The sequence below is a fragment of the Hemicordylus capensis genome, chromosome 1, assembly GCF_027244095.1.
Source record: "Hemicordylus capensis ecotype Gifberg chromosome 1, rHemCap1.1.pri, whole genome shotgun sequence".
NCBI classification, from domain to species: domain Eukaryota; kingdom Metazoa; phylum Chordata; class Lepidosauria; order Squamata; family Cordylidae; genus Hemicordylus; species Hemicordylus capensis.
The window spans coordinates 11,217,384-11,237,253 of record NC_069657.1 but is presented as its reverse complement, the minus strand read 5'-3'; the positions used below and the strand labels follow the sequence as shown (position 1 = coordinate 11,237,253).

Genomic DNA, 19,870 nt, shown 5'->3' with positions numbered 1-19,870 from the left:
TTCTGCTAATCAACAATAAGTTTATACTATTCTTATTTTAATTAACAGCATCCTTCCAGGATCCTGATAATACTTGTATGGAGTTCTGTTTGCATCGATTCTGTATGCATGCACACCCCACTTCTGAAGCCAGTAGGAAAATCCTGGCTTACAGGACAGAACCAAGCTGAGACCAAGTGGCTTTTCCCTCAAAGCACCCCCATGACAGCACTCCCAGGACCACTCCAGCTGTTCCTCCTCAACTTTCAAGGATCAGGATACACAGCCATGCAAGCCTCATGGCACTCTTTCAGAGCTGGGGGGAAACATGGCAGCAATCAATAGAGGAGTGGGCAAGCGGTGCCACTTGTATGTGCCACTGGGGCAACTGCTATTTACACCAGGAAGCCATGCCCTTGAACCTGGAAGTCATATATACTAAGCCAATCTTGCAACTTTGACCTCACCTAATCTGTACCTTGCTGCAGAGTCTTGGGCAACAATGAAAGATGCCAAAAGGCCTAGGCTGCACCCAGATTGTCCTGCAACAAGGAATGGGGTGTGGAACAAAGTGTTGGGACATCGGCATACTTCACTGAACCATCTGACCATCTCTGGGCCAGATCTTCAAGCTCAGCCCAAGAATTCAAGGTGTGTTGATGCAGCTTTATGTACAAGTCATGTGGGCAGAGCTCAACTGAAATCTGACCCCAGGCCTGAAATACATATGTAGCTCTAAACTAAGGTCATCTAAGCATGCAGCAGGCCCTTTCCTGCCCCAGCAAGGCATCTCAGCCTTCTTCACCTATTTGCAGTTAGGGATAAGGCACAGCTTTGTCCTTCCGGCTGTTGAACTACAGTTCCCATCATTCCCAGCAACAGTGGCCAATAGTCCAGGGTGGTGAAAGCTCAACTGAAGTTCAGCCAGAAGGCTGAAGTTGTGCACTCCTAGGACAAAGGCTTCTGATCCCCAGGCCTTCCTTAAACAAAAAGCACACAACCAGTGAGAGCATGTATACTGTGATTTCCTGTGTGACTGTTCTATCCTGAATCAGAACATTGGTCTAACTCACATGATGCTAATTGCACTGGCAAATGCAATAAGGCCAAATACTCCTGGGCCTTGCACAGGGGTCTTCCCTAGACCTGACCGAGAGACCTTCTTGTTGGTGATGCCAGGTATTGAACCTACAACATCATGTATACAAAGCACATGCTCTACCAATGAGCTGTGGTCCCCAAGGACCGTCAAGCGTTTACAATGCACAGCTTCCAATCAAGATACTTGTCTTTGACAGCCTCTTCCAGTTTCTCACCTGCAAGCAAAACTACTAAGTCATGTCCGCTTTACTGCTGAAATCTACCAAGGCAGCCTGGCATCCCAGCAAGATGGAATATAAATATAACAAGTTGTTCTAGTAAGAACTAATCTGCCTACTTTCCTTTCAGGATCCCTACAACTGGACTAAATTTGGTCCAAGTCAGTTAGGCAGTTCACAAGTTAGCCCACTTGTGCCTCAAAAGTTCATGCGTCCGCCATCTTGATGACATGGATGACATGGGTGGATGACATCACAAACTATGCTGTTGAGGTGTCCCTACAACTGTACCCAGTTTGGTTCATATTGGTCCAGGCATTGTGAAGTTGAAAGGGGACACACACATGGAATGCTGGGTGATCTCGTAAGTCTACTGGAAAGTAGGCTAAAATAAATTGCTAACAGACATTGCTGTCTTTGAAAAAGAGAACAAGCCACCATGTCCTGGTTTAAAATCCTGGCCACATCACACTGTGGGACTGATCAGGCTTGACTTTTCAGTAGAGAAAGTCAACAAAGTTAACAGTTTGCAATTGAACTGCTTAAGCCGGCCCAATTCGTGATGGTCCAGTTCACAACCGAACCAGTTCTGCACATCCCTAGTCGATGGCTTCTGACTCCTTTCAGCAGCCTGACAACGACATTCTGTACTAGCTGAAATTTTCAAATGTTCTTGGGGCAACATCTTGTACAGTAGGTTAAGTCACAGTCAGGTCAGCTTGAATGAAGAAGGGATGCAACTTGTGTACCAGTCCACACTGGGCAAAGGCTCAAACTACTACTACTACCCAGGTTCCCAAAAGTAGCACTGGATTGAGGACCACTCCCAAGCTGCAAACTTGATTTTTTAAAAGGAGAACAGAACCCCGCCCCCAAACCAACTGATGAGCCACCATATCAGTAGGAGAACCTCTGTACTGCCAAGACTTCAACCTATAGATGATGACCTCTTCCAGTAGTTCTGTGTAGATATTAAAACAGCATGGGCGACAGATTCAAACCTTGAGTATAAGCCAATGGCTACAGCACTGAACAGGAACCTCCCAGCATCCCCTTTTGGAACCTACCTGCAAGTAAGGACCATAGCCCCTGCCAAACAGTGCCCACCTCCCCCTCCCCATTCCATCCTGGCAAGTTTGTCCAGGAGGATACCATGGCTGATGGTTTTAGAAGCCACTGCAAGGTCTAGAAGAACCAACAGGGACACATTCCCTCCTGTCCAGTTCCCAGCACAGATCACACACTAGAATATACCTTGGATCCCCCAATGATGTTGGACTACATTCAGCTATTGTAGCTAAGGAGGATGGGATTTATAGACCAACATCTGGGTGACCCAAAGTTGGGGAACCCCTGTTCTAGAGCAGCTGAGGCTGTTTCAGTCCCAAACCAATGTGGAAACCAGACTGAAACAAGTCCAGATAATTAAACTGTGCCTCCTACCTGCACCTCTCCTGGGCAGTGATGGTTGGGTACAGCACCAATTTCAAAGTTAGCATCCTCCCTTCTGAATGCAGAGCAATATGAGAGGACCTTTACTTTTCCCCCCCATCACCATGAGCGCCAAGCAAGGAAGCACCACATCAATATAATCTTCACGGAAGGGCATTCAAACAATATGAAAGCAAAGCACTTTCACTGCTGTACACCGCTAATGTCTGGCTATATGCTATAAGCACCATTCAAAAAGGCAAGTGCAAGCACGCCCAACCTGGACTGAAGGAACCCAAACAGTTGAGAATATAGCAGACATGGAAGATCTGTGTGTTCTTTCTTCTTGACCTGCCATAGACTTGTGGGGATAAATCACTTGGACACAATGTTGGCTAACTTTCCATAATAGCCTTATCTTAGAGGAGTGAGCCACATGTGTTTACAATCCTTATCTCTCTCATCTCCAATTACCCTGCAAATTACGTAATGATGATCTCCTTGCCTTATATGGGGAAGTGTGTCACAGGTTGGCGGTTTACCCTACCACCTGTTGAGTTCAAAGGCACACCGGGATTTGAACTTGGACTTCAGAGGCCAGCACGCTACCAGGCACACCACCAGGCTGGCCCAAATAAATTCTCACTTGGATGATGTTAAACTTGCTGAATTGACTGTTGAAGTTCCAGTTTTAGGTCAGGGGTTTGAGATGCTGGTTTACCCCTGTGGAGGCTACCAATGGTTTCTCTATTGATCTCAGTGGGAGAGGCATATGCTTGAAACCTCGCAGAAAAGAAATAAGCTCCAGGTTTCTACAACAGCTGGCAACAAGCCTCATTCTGCTCCGTGATGATCCTGCCTTTTTCAAGCTGCTCCCAGAAAACAGCTCCTTGATCTGCCAGCAGTAAGGCAACATTCGTTACATGCAGGCCCTAAAAAACGGTATTGTTGCAAGGACAATCACAACAGACTTGACGTAACTCAGCCTATACCAAGTGCTGTTACTGGTAGATGCTTGGACTGGATGCAAATCAATTTATCATGCTTAAAGGTAAAGTGTGCCATCAAGTCGATTTTGACTCCTGGCGCCCACAGAGCCCTGTGGTTTTCCTTTAATAGAATACAGGAGGGGTTTACCATTGCCTCCTCCCGCGCAGTATGAGATGATGCCTTTCAGCATCTTCAAACCGGCAACCTTCTGCTTGTTAGTCAAGCATTTCCCTGCTGCAGAGATGTCTAAAGACTGTGCTTTACCATTGGCCACTTGCTCCAACCAGTCACCAACAGAGGCGCTTTTACCCCTGGACTTCAGGGCAGGGGGGCCTCCACAGGCCTTTAGGTCCATGCGCCAAGATTACCTAGGTGCACCTCTGGTCACCAATATTTCTGGTCTATGTAAGGAGTCCCTGAATTTCTCAAACTGCACCTCTGTTGAGACACACACAATCCAAGTAACCAACAGCATGGCTGGCAGCATATGCAACAATCTTGCACAGTCATACCATGGTTCCATCAAGCCGCATATTGGCCTATTAGCTACAATGACGGGCGCAAGTTCAGTGGGCCTTTCCCTGCCTGCAGATGCCAGGAATTGAATGTGGAGCCTGCATCATAGAATTCAGCCCCTCCCCTTAATTTTCTATTCTTGCCAGGGCACTACTTCCCATGCAGCAAATGTCAAAATTGTTGCCATCCATATTTGTGAGCAGTAAGGAATTCCCATGGAAAGCTGGACTCTTCATGTGGACAAAAGCTATAATATACAAGCCACTGTTCCCATCATATGGACGGGTCCAGGGGATAGATGCGCCACAGAGGTGATTACTGAGGACGGCAGGGGGTGGGAGAACCACCACAGACCACACACACCCCTGCCGCCTTTAGGAAGCCCCCCAAAGGGGCTAGAGGTACAGATTTTTTTTTTTTTTAAATTAAAAAAATAATAATTCATGAACTGGGAGGCAGGTTCGGTCCCGGTCCGGATGGAACCGTGGGGGTTTCGGTTCGACCATGAACCCCCGAACCATCAAACCGAACCCTCAAACCGGTTCGCATGTCGCTAGTATGCACATACCCCGTTTCCCCGAAAGTAAGACCTACCCCAAAAGTAAGACCTAGCAGTAATTTCTGATGTACCGCTAATTGCCCTAGTGTGTTTTTGGGGCTAAAATTAATATAAGACACTCTTATTTTCGGGGAAACACGGTAGTATCCTTGATCATGAAGACAGCTGCAAAGAACTCATTTAGCTTCTCTGCAACCTCCATATCCTCCTTAATAATCCCTTTCACTCCATCATCTAACGGACCAACTGCCTCCCTGGCAGGCTTTCTGCTTCTGATGTATTTAAAGCCATTTTTGTTATTCCCCTTGGTGGTTTTAGCTAAATGTTCTTCAAACTCTTTTCACCTCCCTTATAGTCTTCTTGCATTTCTTTTGCCAGAGTTTGTGTTCCTTTCTGTTCTCTTCATTAGGGTAAGCCTTCCCATTTTTGAAGCAAGACTTTCCCCCTTTAGAGCTTCCTTGACTTCACTTATTAGCCATGCTGTCATCCTCCTGGACTTGGTGGTACCTTTCCTCCTTTCTGGTATACATTTTAACTGGGCTTCTATTATTGTGGTTTCAAATAAATCTCCAGGATTCTGGAATGAAGTGACTCTCTTGATTTTCCCTTTTCAGTTCTCTTTTTATCCAACTCTTCATTTTGGAGAAGTTTCCTCTTCTAAAGTTTTCTTCAGAAAAGCTCCCCACATTTAAGACCTCGATTGTACAAGACTTCCTTGGAGATTCTCTCCTTGCATATATGCTGAATTTGATCACATCACACTACGGTCACTGTTCCCTAAAGGAGACATCTCACACCTAGTCCTGGGCGCCACTCAGGATTAAGTGCACGCCTCCTCTCAGGTTGGTTCCATGACCAACTGTTCTAGGACACAGTCATTCAGCACATTAGAAATTTGGCCTCTTTGTCATTACCTGAATGTGAGTTTACCCACACATAGACTGGGTAATGGAAGTCCCCCATTATTACAGGTCTGACGCCCCCCTGATTTCCTTCTGCAACTCCCAGTCACTGTTAGCGTTTTTGGTCAGGCAGGCGATTGCATGCTCCTAGTAGCCTATGTCCTTTCAGGCCTTGTATTGTCACCACTAGTTTTTCTGTGGAGGACTCCGATCTTCCTAGGTTTTCTAGCTGGTGAGATTCTATCCCTTATTTAAGTGCACCATGAAAGAGTCAGTTCTGGGTCAAACCATGGAGAGGAGACTCACCAGTGACTGTCTTTCGCAACCTGTCTCTGCAACAGTTTCTTCCCAACAGTCCCAGCCGCCACCCAGGCTTCAGAAAAGCTCCCCACAAGACCTCGATTGTACAAGATGAAGAACAAAGCTATTCAAAACCTTATTTTGCAACAAGTGCTGATGAGCTGCTGTGTCATTGGGGGTGTGTGGAGTCAGCGGGGGGGGGGGGAGAAGGAGGAGGAAAAACGGGAAACACCCTGTGGGATTAGTGTGCCCACATGTCTGCCTACATGTCTGCATGGCTTGGGTTTTTAAAAAAGGGACAGGTAAGCAAAGCCGAAGGCTTCCTTCTCACTTCCACAGACGCAAGAAGGGAAGCCACCCACACCCACTGCTCAGAAAGCTGCCAGCCTCATAATGCTTCTCCCAGCACAGGAGCCTTAGCACCAATGAAGCTGCTTTCTACAGATTCGGATCACGGGTCAGTCTAGGCCGCTACGGTCTCTGACTGGCAGCAGCAATTCACATCATCTGCTACCTAACCCTTTTAATTGGAAATGCCCAACACTGAAGCCGGAACTGTCCGCATACCTAGCGTGCGCTCTTCCACTGAGCTGTGCCCTGGCCCCCTCCTTGCCATTCCCAATCCAACCATTTCCCTCTCCTGCTTCTTTCCAAGCCTGCCCTCCCATCTGTCCATACTTTAGTGAGGCCAGAGCAGGACAAGAGCAAGGTGAATTTTGCACCTCACAGGTAAAGGTAAAGTGTGCCATCGAGTCGATTTTGACTCCTGGTGCCCACAGAGCCCTGCGGTTTTCTTTGGTAGAATACAGGAGAGATTGACCATTGCCTCCTCCCACGCAATATGAGATGATGCCTTTCAGCATCTTCCTCTATCGCTGCTGCCCAATAGAGGTGTTCCTTATAGTCTGGGGAACACACCAGCGGGGATTTGAACCGGCAACCTTCTGCTTATTAGTCAAGCATTTCCCCACTGTGCCACTTAAGGGGGCTCAATTTTTACAACAAAAAAGCTGCAGCCATCAGACCACCACTTCATTCATATTCCCATTCTCTCTCTCTCTTTCTTTCTCTCTCTCATGCTCACACACACACACACACCCCACCTGAACTCTATTTCCCCCCAAAATAGGAAAATGGACTGCTACCAACCACACCCTTCCACAATTACCAGGCAAGTGTGGTGGTGGGGGGAAAAAAAAAAGATCGACTAGGGGGAAAAGCAGTATTCCAACAGCATGAGTGAGTAACCATAGCAACTAGATTTCCAATGGCCCCCTCCCCTCCATCTCTCCTGTTGCAGACACATTCTCCTTCAAAAATCCTCAACTCGGATGCAATTTTACTACTGCTGCAAAGACAGAGGATGAGGCACCCACACCCCCAGGAAAAGCCTGGACGCAAAACAGAAAGGAGATTCCTGCCTCACCTAGCTGGAGATGATTGGTTTTCCTCTCACGTCACACACGCAATTGTGCAACTGATTTATCTAGTGAATCTAAGCAGGAGAGGCGCGGACCACCCAAATGTATAATTAGATCATTAAGCTGTGGGTGCACAGTGTAGCACACTGAAAGCGGAAGCAAGAGCCCTCTCCCCAAATCCTGGGGGAGGGGGGGAATGATGGCGACCAGGTGGTAGGAAGAGCAGCAGCAGTTTCTGTATCACCCACAGGGAAAAACCTGATTAGCCTGTCTTTTCCCCTGAAGAGAGCCAGTTTCAATAGGAGATCATCCGGAACCAACGCTGTTCCATCCCAAAATACAGGGCACAGATGAAGCCTTGCCTACCCCTCCGCCCCCAAATCTTTGCTTCTTCCTGTACAACAATAGAGTGTGTGTACACACATAGGTCTCATCTTAAAAAAAAATTTTAAAAAATGCGTTCACACTCCTATTCAAGGTAGTGGCTCAACCTAGCAACTTTGTGTTTGCAAAGAGAATCGCGATCGCTTCCTGCAGCTTCGATGAATGAATTAAACAAACAAAAATACTCAGGGAGGGTAAGTGACGTGTAAAATTGCTGTCTGAATCGGCGAGGCTGTGACCATTTTTGTCAGCCAGAGAGATGACGGTGGGGGAGAAGAAAGACGGGGTTAGCAAGAGGTGGTGTGTGAACCCAAAGGTAACCGCAGCGGCGGGGCACGCACACGATCACTGCGGTAGTGCCAACCCCGGGTTACGTACACGCCTCCTCCGGCTGCTCGTTCGAGCGCCGGCCCAACACGCCGGCAAGAAACTCTCTCCCGGCACCTCTAAGCCGGGCGAGCAATTCAAGCCGAGAGAGGCGGCGGCGAGAGCGGCCCGAACGCTGGGCTCGGTCTCTCGCTCCACACCCTGCTCCCATTCAAAGGGCAGAAAAGCCACAGCCGAAGTGAAAAGGAGGCAGCCTCCCCTTCGCATCTGCCCCTTTTGTTAGCCAAAAAAAGACACACACACACACACACACACACCAGCCGAGCTTGCTCGCTTCTCCTGCAGTTGCATCTGGACTGGAAGCAACACAATACCGGGGACGGCAGGGGAGAGGGGCGTGCTGCTGATCCGCAGCTGGCACCACACGGAGAGCCTCCAAGGCGCACCCAAGAACGCACGAAACGCCCCGAGAGATCTCACCTTCCCAAGGCGAGGAGCGGCGTTAAAAGTTTTCATTGAGAAAAAGAAGCCAAGACCCTGCCCCTTTTGGGGCTTCCACCCACACCCACCCCATGCGGGCACCCGGAGAAACTCCAGCCTCCTCCGTCCACCACGAGAAAGGCGAAGCAAGCAAGCAAGCGCCTCCACCTAGTTCCCCCACGAGAAGGTAACTCGGCGGCTGCCGCTTCCTCCAAGCTCCCCGTGCGCAAACAAACGCGCACTCCCTTGCATTCGAGCCGGGATCTCCGGGTGATGATGCCCCCCCGCCCCCCGATCGGCACTTCCCGTGAATGCAGCCAGCCTTACCTGCACCCCCGCGCATCCTTGGGAGGCTCCAAGCCGCAGCCGCTGCCTCCGCCGCCAAAGCCAGCTTCCCGGCCGCTTACAAAAGGAGCCAGGGAAGCAGCAGCAGCCTCGCTCGCCGCTGCCTTACAAGCCCGCAGGTGACATCATCCCCTTTTAGCCCGATAGGCTACAACGTGATTCTGGGACTGCGCAAGGGAGGCTTGCGCTGATAAAGCCTCTCCCGCCCACCCGCCGCCCGGGCGCGCCGCTGGGAGATGGAGTCCGAGCCCCGCTTCCTGCTCCCAGGCAGCTCCATAGCCAGGACTACATTTCCCATGGAGCGCCGCGCCGCGCTCCTACTCGCTTTCTTCTCCTCTCCCCTACGCTTCTGTAGCCCCAGCTGCGGCGTGCATGGCTGTCTCCAAACCCCAGGATGGGCCAATGTCCAGGATGGGCCTGGAGGCTACCTGGATCGGCCTCGGTTCTCCAGGTGACTGTTGAAAGCAATCTTGGAGAAGTTAAGGGGGGTCGGGGATGGGAGGGTGGGAATCACCAGCGAGCGCGCTTCAGTCCGAGTTGGCAACCCTAGCAAAGTGTTCAGCAAAGGAGGACACCCTGGAGTGCCCGGGTGTGCTCTGTAACAAAAGCCCCATTCACACGTCACCCACGCTATCAGTATGCTGATGAAACCCAGATCTGTTTCTCCATATCAAGTTCGTCAGGAGATGGCTTAAGCTCTCTAAATGCTTGCTTGGAATGGGCTGGATGAGAGAGCAGAATCCAAACAAGACGGAGGTACTCCTCCTTGTGGGAAGCCGGAGCTTAGGAAGTGGTTTAGATCTGCCTGTTCTGGATGGGGTTACACTCCCTCTGAACGATCAGGTATGTGGCTTCGCAGTATTTCTGGACCCAAACCTCTCCATGATGTCTCAGCTGGAGGCAGTGGCCAGGAGTGCATAGTATCAGCTTCGGCTGATTGATACGCCAGCTGCGTCCATTTCTTGAGACAAACGATCTTAAAACAGTGGGGCATATGCTGGTAACATCCAGGCTTGACTACTGCAACGTGCTCTACTTTGGGCTGCCTTTGTACATCGTCCAGAAATTGCAACTGGTGCAGAATGCGGCAGCCTGGCTGGTCTCCATGTAGTTAAAAGAGCTACACTGGCTGTCAATTTGTTTCCAGGGAAACTATAAAGGGTTGGTTATCCTCTCTAATAAAACGCTTGGTGTCCGTCCATGGACGGACACCAAGCGTGCGTTCGTGCCTGGCCTGTTCTGGGCATGCGCGAAGCGCATGCCCAGAACAGAGCCAGGGAGACACGACCGCCAGCACCCGGCAGCCATCTTGGGCAGCCAGAAGCAGCCGCCCCAAAGAAGCTGGGAAAGCGGCGGCGGGGGACACTGACCGAGGCGGCGGCAAAGCCGCCGCCTTGGCCAGAGGGCGTGGCCAAGGTGGCAGCGGAGCCATGGCCGCGGCCTGGCCGCGCCGCCGAAGCTGGGCGGGGTGAGGAGGCGGTGGGGGAAGCCGGCCGAGGTGGTGGTGGAGCTGCCGCCAAGGCCTGGCGCCACCGCCGAAGCCGGGTGGGGGGGATCTTTGGGGCCCAACTTCCCCGCACTACAGCCCGACTTCCCCTCACCCCCCCCCACATGAACAAGGGCCAACATGGCCCAGGAAAATGCCACCGCAGTGGCCGCCGCCAACCGCCCTCCCAGGAGCCCGATCCCGCCTTCCCCGCTCCCCCACACATGAACAAGGGCCAACATGGCCCAGGAAAATGCCTCCGCGGCCGCCGCCGCCAACTGCCCACCCAGCTGCCCGAGACCTCCTTACCCGAAGAAGAACCAACCCAGACGAGTGAGGAAAAAGGAGCTCACGAAAAGAGCTCCTCTCTTGGCAAAGACACTGCCCAGACTGCCGCTATGGACGTAATAGGCGTCCTTTACACCCAATGCAACAGTCCGGGAAGAGGCTTGGCCGAGAAAGGAGCTCTGCTTGCGAGCTCCTTTCTCCTTCGCATTCAAAACAGTAAGTAACGTTGCCGGGTGGGGGGTGGAGCGCAAGACTCTTCTGGGCAGGGGAGAGGGGGAAGGGGGGAGGGCAAGTGGGGGAGGGGGGAGGGCAAGAGGGAGGGTTGGAGGGGGGAGAGCAAGAGGGACTCGGGCAGGGAGGAGGGCAAGAGGGAGTGGGGGGAGGGGGGAGGGCAAGAGGGAGTGGGGCAGGGAGGAGGAGGGAGGGCCAAGAGGGAGTGGGTCAGGGTGGAGGGGCAAGAGGGAGTGGGTCAGGGGGAGGGGGAGGGCAAGAGGGAATGGGGCAGGGAGGAGGGCAAGAGGGAGTAGGGCAGGGGGAGGGCAAGAAGGAGTGGGGCAGGGGGGAAGAGGGAGGGCCAAGAGGGAGTGGGTCAGGGTGGAGGGGCAAGAGGGAGTGGGGCAGGGGGGAGGAGGAAGGGCAAGAGGGAGTGGGGCAAGAGGGAGTGGGCCAGGGGGGAGGGCAAGAGGGAGTTAGGCAGGGGAGGGGGAAGGGAAGGGCAAGAGGGAGTGGGGTGGCAGGAGGGACTGGGGCAGGAGGCTGACAGGAAGGGGAGGGTGCGAGCAGGGTGGGAGGGGGAGGAAGAGAGGCCAGAGTGTGGGGCAGGAGGGAGGGTGGGACAGGAGAGACAAACAAACACACACACACACCCCAAAAAAGGAAAAAGAGATGAAGAACACATAAAGGGGGGTAAAAAGGCTAGCGCCCGTTATTATAACGGGCTTAAAAATACTAGTTACCTATAAAGCCCTGAATGGCTTGGGCCCAGGGTATTTAAGAAAGCGCCTTCTTCTTCATGAACCCCACTGCCTATTAAGATCACTGGAGGCGGTCCGGTTATGGCTGCCACTGGCTCGCTTGGTGGTGACCCAAAACTGAGCCTTCTCTAGGGTTGCCCTGAGGCTCTGGAACCCACTCCCAAATGAAATAAGAATCTCCCCATCTCTGGTTGCTTTTAAACAACTTTCGAAAACACACCTTTCATCGGAGTTTTATGATGTTTGAAGTTTTCTTTATGGTAATTTTAATCTGTTTTATTATTTTTAGGGTTTTAGTTGCTGTTTGTTTAAATTGTAAACTGCCCTGAGATTTTATAGAGTGTGGTTATAGAAATTTTATTTTTATTTGTTTATTTATTTATTTTTACATTTATATCCCGCTCTTCCTCCAAGGAGCCCAGAGCGGTGTACTACATACTTGAGTTTCTCCTCACAACAACCCTGTGAAGTAGGTTAGGCTGAGAGAGCATACAGTGTACACAGGGAACATAGGAAACTGCCATATACTGAGGCAGACCATTGGTCTACCTACCTTGGTATTGTCTTCACAGACTGGCAGCAGCTTCTCCAAGGTTGCAGGCAGGAGTCTCTCTCAGCCCTCTCTTGGAGATGCTGCCAGGGAGGGAACTTGGAACCTTCTGCTCTTCCCAGAGTGGCTCTATCGCTTAAGGGGAATATCTTACAGTGCTCACACTTCTAGTCTCCCATTCAAATGTAACCAGGATGGACCCTACTTAGCTAAGGGGACAAGTCATGCTTGCTACCACAACACCAGCACTCCTCTCCAAAGGGTACAGATCTGTACACAGATACAGTCATTCACACATTATGTTGAACACAGATATGGCAGTACATTTCCTATCTGTACCATGCACTTGAGGGGCCAGTACCCAGGTTCACTTTAAACATGAACCCAGGTATAGTCATTCCCACAAAAACAGGTACAAGTGTACAGATATCTGTACACTCACACAATATGATGTCTGAATAGGGCTAAAGTGAACCACAGTGCAGTGAATTGGAAGTATCTAGGTTTAAAATGTTGTTGGACAGCATCTCCTTCCATCCCCAGCCACAATAGCTGTAGCTGTTGCAGCTGGGGATGATGGGAATTATAGTCCAATACATGTGGGGACCCATGTTTCAGAGCCTCTGGCTTAGGACTGCAGTCCTAACAGGCACCTTTGAGGGGATCAGCCTCCCTGACCTCAGCACCTGTTACTTCCAAAAGCACGCCTAGGCTCAGCCTGCATGTGACTAAGCTCCATGCCTAAAGGAGTTTTGATCCAAAACATTTAGGCTCATCTAGACCCTGGGGCTAATCAGCGTTGACCAGGTGTCTGATCTTTTTATATATATAATTGATAGTGCAGTATTAGTAAAGGTAAAGTGTGCCATTGAGTCGGTGTCGACTTCTGGCAACCACAGAGCCCTGTGGTTTTCTTTGGTGGAATAAAGGAGGGGTTTATCATTGCCATCTCCCGCGCAGTATGCCTTTCAGCATCTTCCTACATTGACTATAGGTGTTTCCCATAGTCTGGGAAACAAACACACCAGTGGGGATTCGAACCGGCAACCTCTGACTTGCTAGTCAAGTCACTTCGCTGCTCTTAAAGAACCAACTCCCATCATACCAACCTGCCAACCCACTTCATTCATCATTACAGGTCTAGCTTCATGTTCTAGCACCTTGGAAGTTAAGCCAAGGCACCATGTTGTGCTGATAACTCCCAAGGCTTTGGCAAAAAGGAAAAGTAGCTCTCGGAAGCCAGGGGCATTGCTAGGTACTGAAAATATCGGGGCCCTGGTCCCCAGCTCCCTTTTGATAATTAAAGTCAATCATAACACACACACACACCCAAAGAATTACCTATGTTTTTAAAACTCTCTAATATTTAGGAACACAGGAAGCTGTCATATACTGAGTCAGACCATTGGTCTATCTAGCTCAGTATTGTCTTCTCAGACTGGCAGCGGCTTCTCCAAGGTTGCAACAGGAGTCTCTCTCAGCCCTATCTTGGAGATGCTGCAGGAGGGAACTTGGAACCTAAATGCTCTTCCCAGAGTGGCTCTATTCCCTAAGGGGAATATCTTACAACTAGCTGACCCCGCACAGAGCATCTGTGCAGTTGTGTACCGAGCCTGTGACATCCCCAGCAGCTCGCTCTCCCCCCCACAGCTCGCTCGCTCGCTCCCCCCCGCAGCTCGCTCGCTCGCTCTCCCCCACAGCTCGCTCGCTCGCTCTCCCCCCGCAGCTCGCTCGCTCGCTCTCCCCCCCGCAGCTCGCTCGCTCGCTCTCCCCCCCGCAGCTCGCTCGCTCGCTCTCCGCCCCGCAGCTCGCTCGCTCGCTCTCCGCCCCGCAGCTCGCTCGCTCACTCGATCGCTCCCCCCCGCAGTTCGCTCGCTCGCTCTCCCCCACGCAGATCTCCCCATTGGGCGGGTCAGGGCCAGGCCATCCCACCACTGCCTCCCACCTTCTCCTTCTGGCTGGTAGGGCTTTGCCTGCCATCTGCCCACCTCCTCACCACCGCCATCATTTCTCCCCGCCACTGTTTCCTTTTCCTGGCCGGAGGGGCTTCGCCTGCCAGCCCTCCACCTCTGCATCCTGGCAGCCGCCATTATTTCTCTCCGCTTCAATGCTGGAACTCTTGCACGCTCTAGAGCACCTGTACGTTAGTACTTGATTGCTCCCCTCACCTCAGAGATCTCCCCACTCTCACCTGGTCTGCACTCCTGCTCCTCCTCCATCCCGTTGGTCATGGCCTTAGCATTGCTGCCGCCTATTGGCCAAGCTGCAGCCCCCTATCCCCAGAGACCTCCCCACCCTCACCCGAGCCCCGCTCCTGCTCCTCCCTTCAGGAGCAGCAGCAGTGGTTGACCGGGCTGTTCCTCGTTCCCCCCAGGCTGCTGTCAGGCCCAGGCCCATCCCTTGCCTGCCTGCCTCCCTCTTACAATGGCCTCAGTAGCCCCAAACAGCAGCAGTGGTTGCCTGGACCCTTCCTTGCTGCCAGTGCCTTGCCCTTGCCCTTCCTTCTGTCTCTCTTCCCCCTCCCTTCTTTCTTTCTCTCTCTCCTCCACTTGCTCTTCTCCACTTTTCCTTCCCCCTCCCTTCATGTTTTTTCTTCCTCCCTCCCTGAGTCAACAGATTTTGTTCATTTACACAACGGCATCCTCCTTCTCCTGAAGGGGCTCTTTCCTCCCTCACCACCGGTCTTTTTGCAGACCCCTGCCTGCCTGCTATCCTTTTATATCCAGAACATCTTCCAACCAGTAACAGCTGCTTTCCAACTGACCTTAACCATCACAGGCCCCGCCTCCTTATCTGCATAGGGGATCTCCACTGCCCAATCACCATGGTGCTTCTGCTCTCACAGGCGCCTTCTCCCTATCTGCATATGGAATCCCCACTGCCCATTCAGGTGCTTCTGCTTGCAAACTCTGCATATGGAATCCCCACTGCCCAATCAGGTGCTTCTGCTTGCAAACTCAGCCAATCGCCTCCTTCCTACCACATCACTGCACATGGCCCGTTTACAAGAAATAAGTATATAGATGCTCAGACATCTAGTTTCTCATTCCTATGCAACCAGGGCAGACCCTACTTAGCTAAGGGGACAAGTCATGCTTGCTACCACAAGACCAGCTCTCCACCCATGAGGTGTACCCCAAAACACAACTCTCCCCCCCCAGTCACCAGAACCTATTATAATACCTATTCAATACCTGTTATAATCTACCTGTGAAAATAGAGGCTGCAAAGAGCTGGTTCTATTTATTTCTTTATCATATGTTTATACTGCCTGATATGTACACCTCTAGGCGGTGTACAAAATTTAAAACAATATATTCAAAAATCAACATGGATTAAAATACACAAAATGAAAACAGTAGCATAAAACAGAAACATAATAAAAACAGCATAAAACGATTATTAAAACAAATTATTAAAATTAATTCTGATTAAAAGCCTGGTTATTTCAGCAGGGAGCATATCTCAAAGCCTTGAGGCAGCCACAGAGAAAGTCTTGTGGTCGCAGGCAAGCTAAGCAGGGTCTACCTTGGTTTGCATTTGAATGAGAGACCACATGTGAGCACTTCTAGCACATCCCCTTAGGGGATGGGGCTGCTCTGGGAAGAGCACCTGCATGCTTGCAGATAGAAGGTTCCAAGTTCTCTCCCTGGCAGCATCTCTAGATAGGACTGAGAGAGACTCCTGCCTGTAACTTTGGAGAAGCCGCTACCAGTCTGTGAAGACAATACTGAGCCTGATAGACCAATGGTTTCACTCAGGTAGAAGGCAGCTTCCTATATAGGTGAGGCCAGGAGCTCTCTCTCTCTCCTCTGCTCTGTACAGGTGCCTCCACTGCTGTACTGCCCTTCTGGAAGAGGTGGCTGATGCGATTTGGGGCTCTGAGCCATTCATTGGAGGCCATGCCCCATGGGCCACCCATTGCTGGCAGCCTTCAGTCTGCCCAACCCTGATCTAGGGATGGTTTTATTCTGCGTTTATCCTTCTGGTGACAGTTGGGTTTCTGAAAGGAGGCCCTTCCCCACCCCACCCCCTCTCCCCTTGCCTAGGACAAGAAGAGAGAGGTTTGAAAAAGCCAACAATGTACAACTCAGGGACAGATCCAGCCACGGTGCACAGTTCACTAGGCTAATTGGGCAGAATAACAGAGTCATTCACTTGAAATAACAGGGCGAAACCCACAGCCTTTGCAGTTTCCCATGCCAGGGAGACAGGCCTGTCAGCTGCCGCAGCAATAACTGCATTCACAATCATGCACATGGGGGCTACTCCTGCAGGCTGTCTTTAGCCTCTTCTAATTGCTGATAACTTCACTCAAATTAGCATCTCTCTTGTCACAGAAAACAGGTCTGAAGAGCACCTCTCTGCCCCTTTTCCTCTGCCCCATTGCAGAGAAATACCGGAGTTCTTTTAAAATGTAGGCTTGGGTTGTGCATCTAAGTGTTTAACTTGTAAAAAGTCAGGAATTAATTATATTGCAGAGAGTGAAACAGAAATATAATGCATGGTATGGATGTGTTGCTAACTGAGCAAAGAGGCAGGCACCTTTCTGAAGTGGTGGTTCTCTTTATTGAGCAGGGGGAGAGCAACTGGCCCTATCCATCCCCAGCACAGCATCCCTGCACTGGCTGTTGCTGGGGGTCTATCTTGTGTTTCTTTTTTAGATTGTGAGCCCTTTGGGGACAGGGAGCCGTATTATTTATGTATTTGTATCTATTCAAACCGCTTTGGGAACTTTGGTTAGGAACATAGGAAGCTACCATATACTGAGTCAGACCATTGGTCTATCTAGCTCAGAAACTCACAGTGGCTTCTCCAAGGTTGCAGGCAGGAATCTCTCTCAGCCCAAAGGAGGTGGCGTTTTTACCACCAAGTACTGCCGCTTAACGCGGCTAAGCCATGGCTCCCAGAGGACCAGCAAGAGTGCCCTAAAATCACCTGCAAACAGAAAGTTAGTGAGCTAGGTAAAACATTCAGGGAAACCCACTCACATTTCTTAAAAGAGTGTGTGGTAGCCAAAAGAGTGTGGCAGGGAGTAAGCAAGCTGTTAGAGTGGCCTGATTTGGAAAAACAGACTTGGGAAGAACTAAACTCGGGTTTGAGCGATAGAACCTCTTTTCGAGGTCCCAGAAAGAAACCTTCAAGGAAACGGGACGGAACGGGTGCCCTCATACCAGGGAATTGGAACGTTCCCCTTCTCGTAATCAGGTTAGTAAGCCTGTATGTCATTTATGCAATGCTCCTGCATAGGAATAGGGAGGGAAGACGCGACCAAGAGGTTCACGCAGATGAGACAGTAAATCTCTTCTGGAAAAGTTTGTATGGTTATGTGCAAAAAGACAAGTGTATCTCTTCTAAACAGCAATGGGACAAATTATGGAAATAGATGTTGGACGTAACCCCGCCCCTCCGATTACCTGATGTGCCTTGAAATCCCCCATCCCCGAGTTACAGTACTGCCTGCATATACTTTATAACCCTGTAGGTTACCAAATCCTTGTGTGTAAATCTTTGTAGATATACAATGTACAAACAACCACTTCGTATATAATTGTGCTTTGGTAACGTACTGTATGCTTTGGTAGTTTGTTGGTTCAACAAAAAAAAATCTAGTCCTATTAAAAAAAATAAAAATCTTGTCCTATCTTGGAGATGCTTCCAGGGAGGGAACTGGGAATCTTCTGCTCTTCCCAGAGCGGCTTCATCCCCTGAGGGGAATATCTTGCAGTGCTCACACTTCTAGTCTCCCATTCATATGCAACCAGTTCAGACCCTGCTTAGCTAAGGGGACAAGTCATGCTTGCTACCACAAGACCACCTCTCCAGTATATAAATATCTGTTGTATTCGTACTGTTGTATTCGTATCCATGTGCATATCCAATAAAATACGGCCATTGCCATCAGAATCTAGATGCCAGCAAATCCCAGGCATTTGCATTGTAGGGGCTCAGAATCTGAGGGGTGAGTTAGATCTCCCTATGCTGGATGGGGTTACACTCCCCTGGAAGGACTCCTGGACCTCACCGTGGTATCTCAGGTGGAGGCCATGGCCAGAAGTGCTTTCTATCAGCTTCGGCTGATTTGACAGCTGCGTCCATTCCTGTTTTGAAACAGCTGCACTGGCTGCCGATATGTTTCCGGGCAAAATACAAAGTGCTTACCTTTAAAGCCCTGAACGGCTTAGGTCCAGGTTCCCTTAGAGAGCGCCTTCTTCTGCATGATCCCCACTGCATGTTAAGGTCATCTGTGGAGGTCCGTCTCCAGTTACCACCGGTATGTCTGGTGGCGACTCAGAGGCGGGCCTTCTCTGTAGCCGCTCCTGGACTGTGGAATGCGCTCCCTGCAGAAATCCATAATTCGAACCCTTTATTGGTTTTTAGGGGAGCCCTTAAGACCTATCTGTTTGGCCTGGCCTTCCAGGGTTTCTAAATTGTTATAAAGCGTTTTTAATGTACCTGTTTTTCAGGGTTTTAAACTGTTTTATTGTTTAATTGTTTTATGGTATTTTATATTTTTAATTGTTGATTGATTTTAACTGTCTTTGTTTTATTTGTAAACCACCCAGAGCCAGCTTTGGAAGGGCGGTATAAAAATTGAATAAATAATAATAATTTGCAGCCTAATTGTAGGAGTCCCTGTACAAGGCACCAGTGCAATCCTCCTCCTCATCTTAGTGAGACTTCTTTCCAAGTCAACATGCAGGATCAAGATCAGGCAGAACGACTCCACTGCAACGAGGGATGAAGACTGTGAATTTGGCCACAGGCTTGAGTGGCCAAGATGGGGTTTGAAGGGGTGGTGCATGTAGATCAGAGGTGGCCAGCCTGAGGTTCTGCAGCTGTTCTTGGACTACAACTCCCATCATTCCCACAGTCTTTGCCACAGTGTGGCTGGGGGTGATGGGAGTTGTAGTCTGACAGTAGCTGGAGAGCATCAGGCTGGCTACCCTTTTGCAGAAGTTGCAGGAGGCACAAAGTATAACAAGGCAATCATCTATCAGGAAATAAGGACAGAAAGATGGGGTGGAACAAGGTCATGGAGAATTTTAAAGGAAAGGATGTAGAAGAAAATGAGAGGGCTATGAGAAGAGGTGTTTAGCTGGCGATCTGTTCTCAGCCAGTGATGGCCATCACCTTGGGTGGCTCTTAAAAGGGGCTTAGACAAATCAATGGAGGGCTTGATGGCTACAGGCAACCTCCAGGCTGAGAGGCAGGATGCCTCTACCAGTTGCAGGGGAATAACAGCAGGAGAGAGGCCATGCTCATACCTCTTGCCTGTGTACTCCCCAGAGGCATCTGGTGGTCCACTGTGTGAAACAGGATGCTGGACTAGATGGGCTTCCTTGGGCCTGATCCAGCAGGGTTGTTCTTACATTGTTCACATGCTGGTGTCTGAGTGAATGTTGGTCCTTGATGTACTCCTGCTTTTAAATTGGCCTCATCTTTCTGGTTGTATGGCCGCAGTGCAACCAGAAGGGACCAGGGGAGTTCTTGGTCCTACTTATAGGGTAGGATTGTCCTCAGAGTGGCTCACAAAAATAGCAAAGCCTCAAAACATAACAGCATGTGATGCTACTTACAGCACATATGTAGCATCTCCGTTCATATCACAATCAAGG

General features: G+C 50.3%; 1 protein-coding gene across 2 annotated transcripts in view; it reads right to left on the bottom strand.

Annotated features, from left to right (window-relative positions):
• DAAM1 (dishevelled associated activator of morphogenesis 1) overlaps positions 1 to 9,101 on the bottom strand; it is a 254,671-nt gene extending 245,570 nt beyond the window's left edge. For both annotated transcript variants that reach the window (XM_053272446.1, XM_053272455.1), the window contains exon 1: positions 8,936 to 9,101. The gene's annotated coding sequence lies outside the window, so the exon portion shown is untranslated. The remainder of the gene's footprint in view (positions 1 to 8,935) is intronic.
• Between the last annotated feature and the right edge of the window lie 10,769 nt (positions 9,102 to 19,870).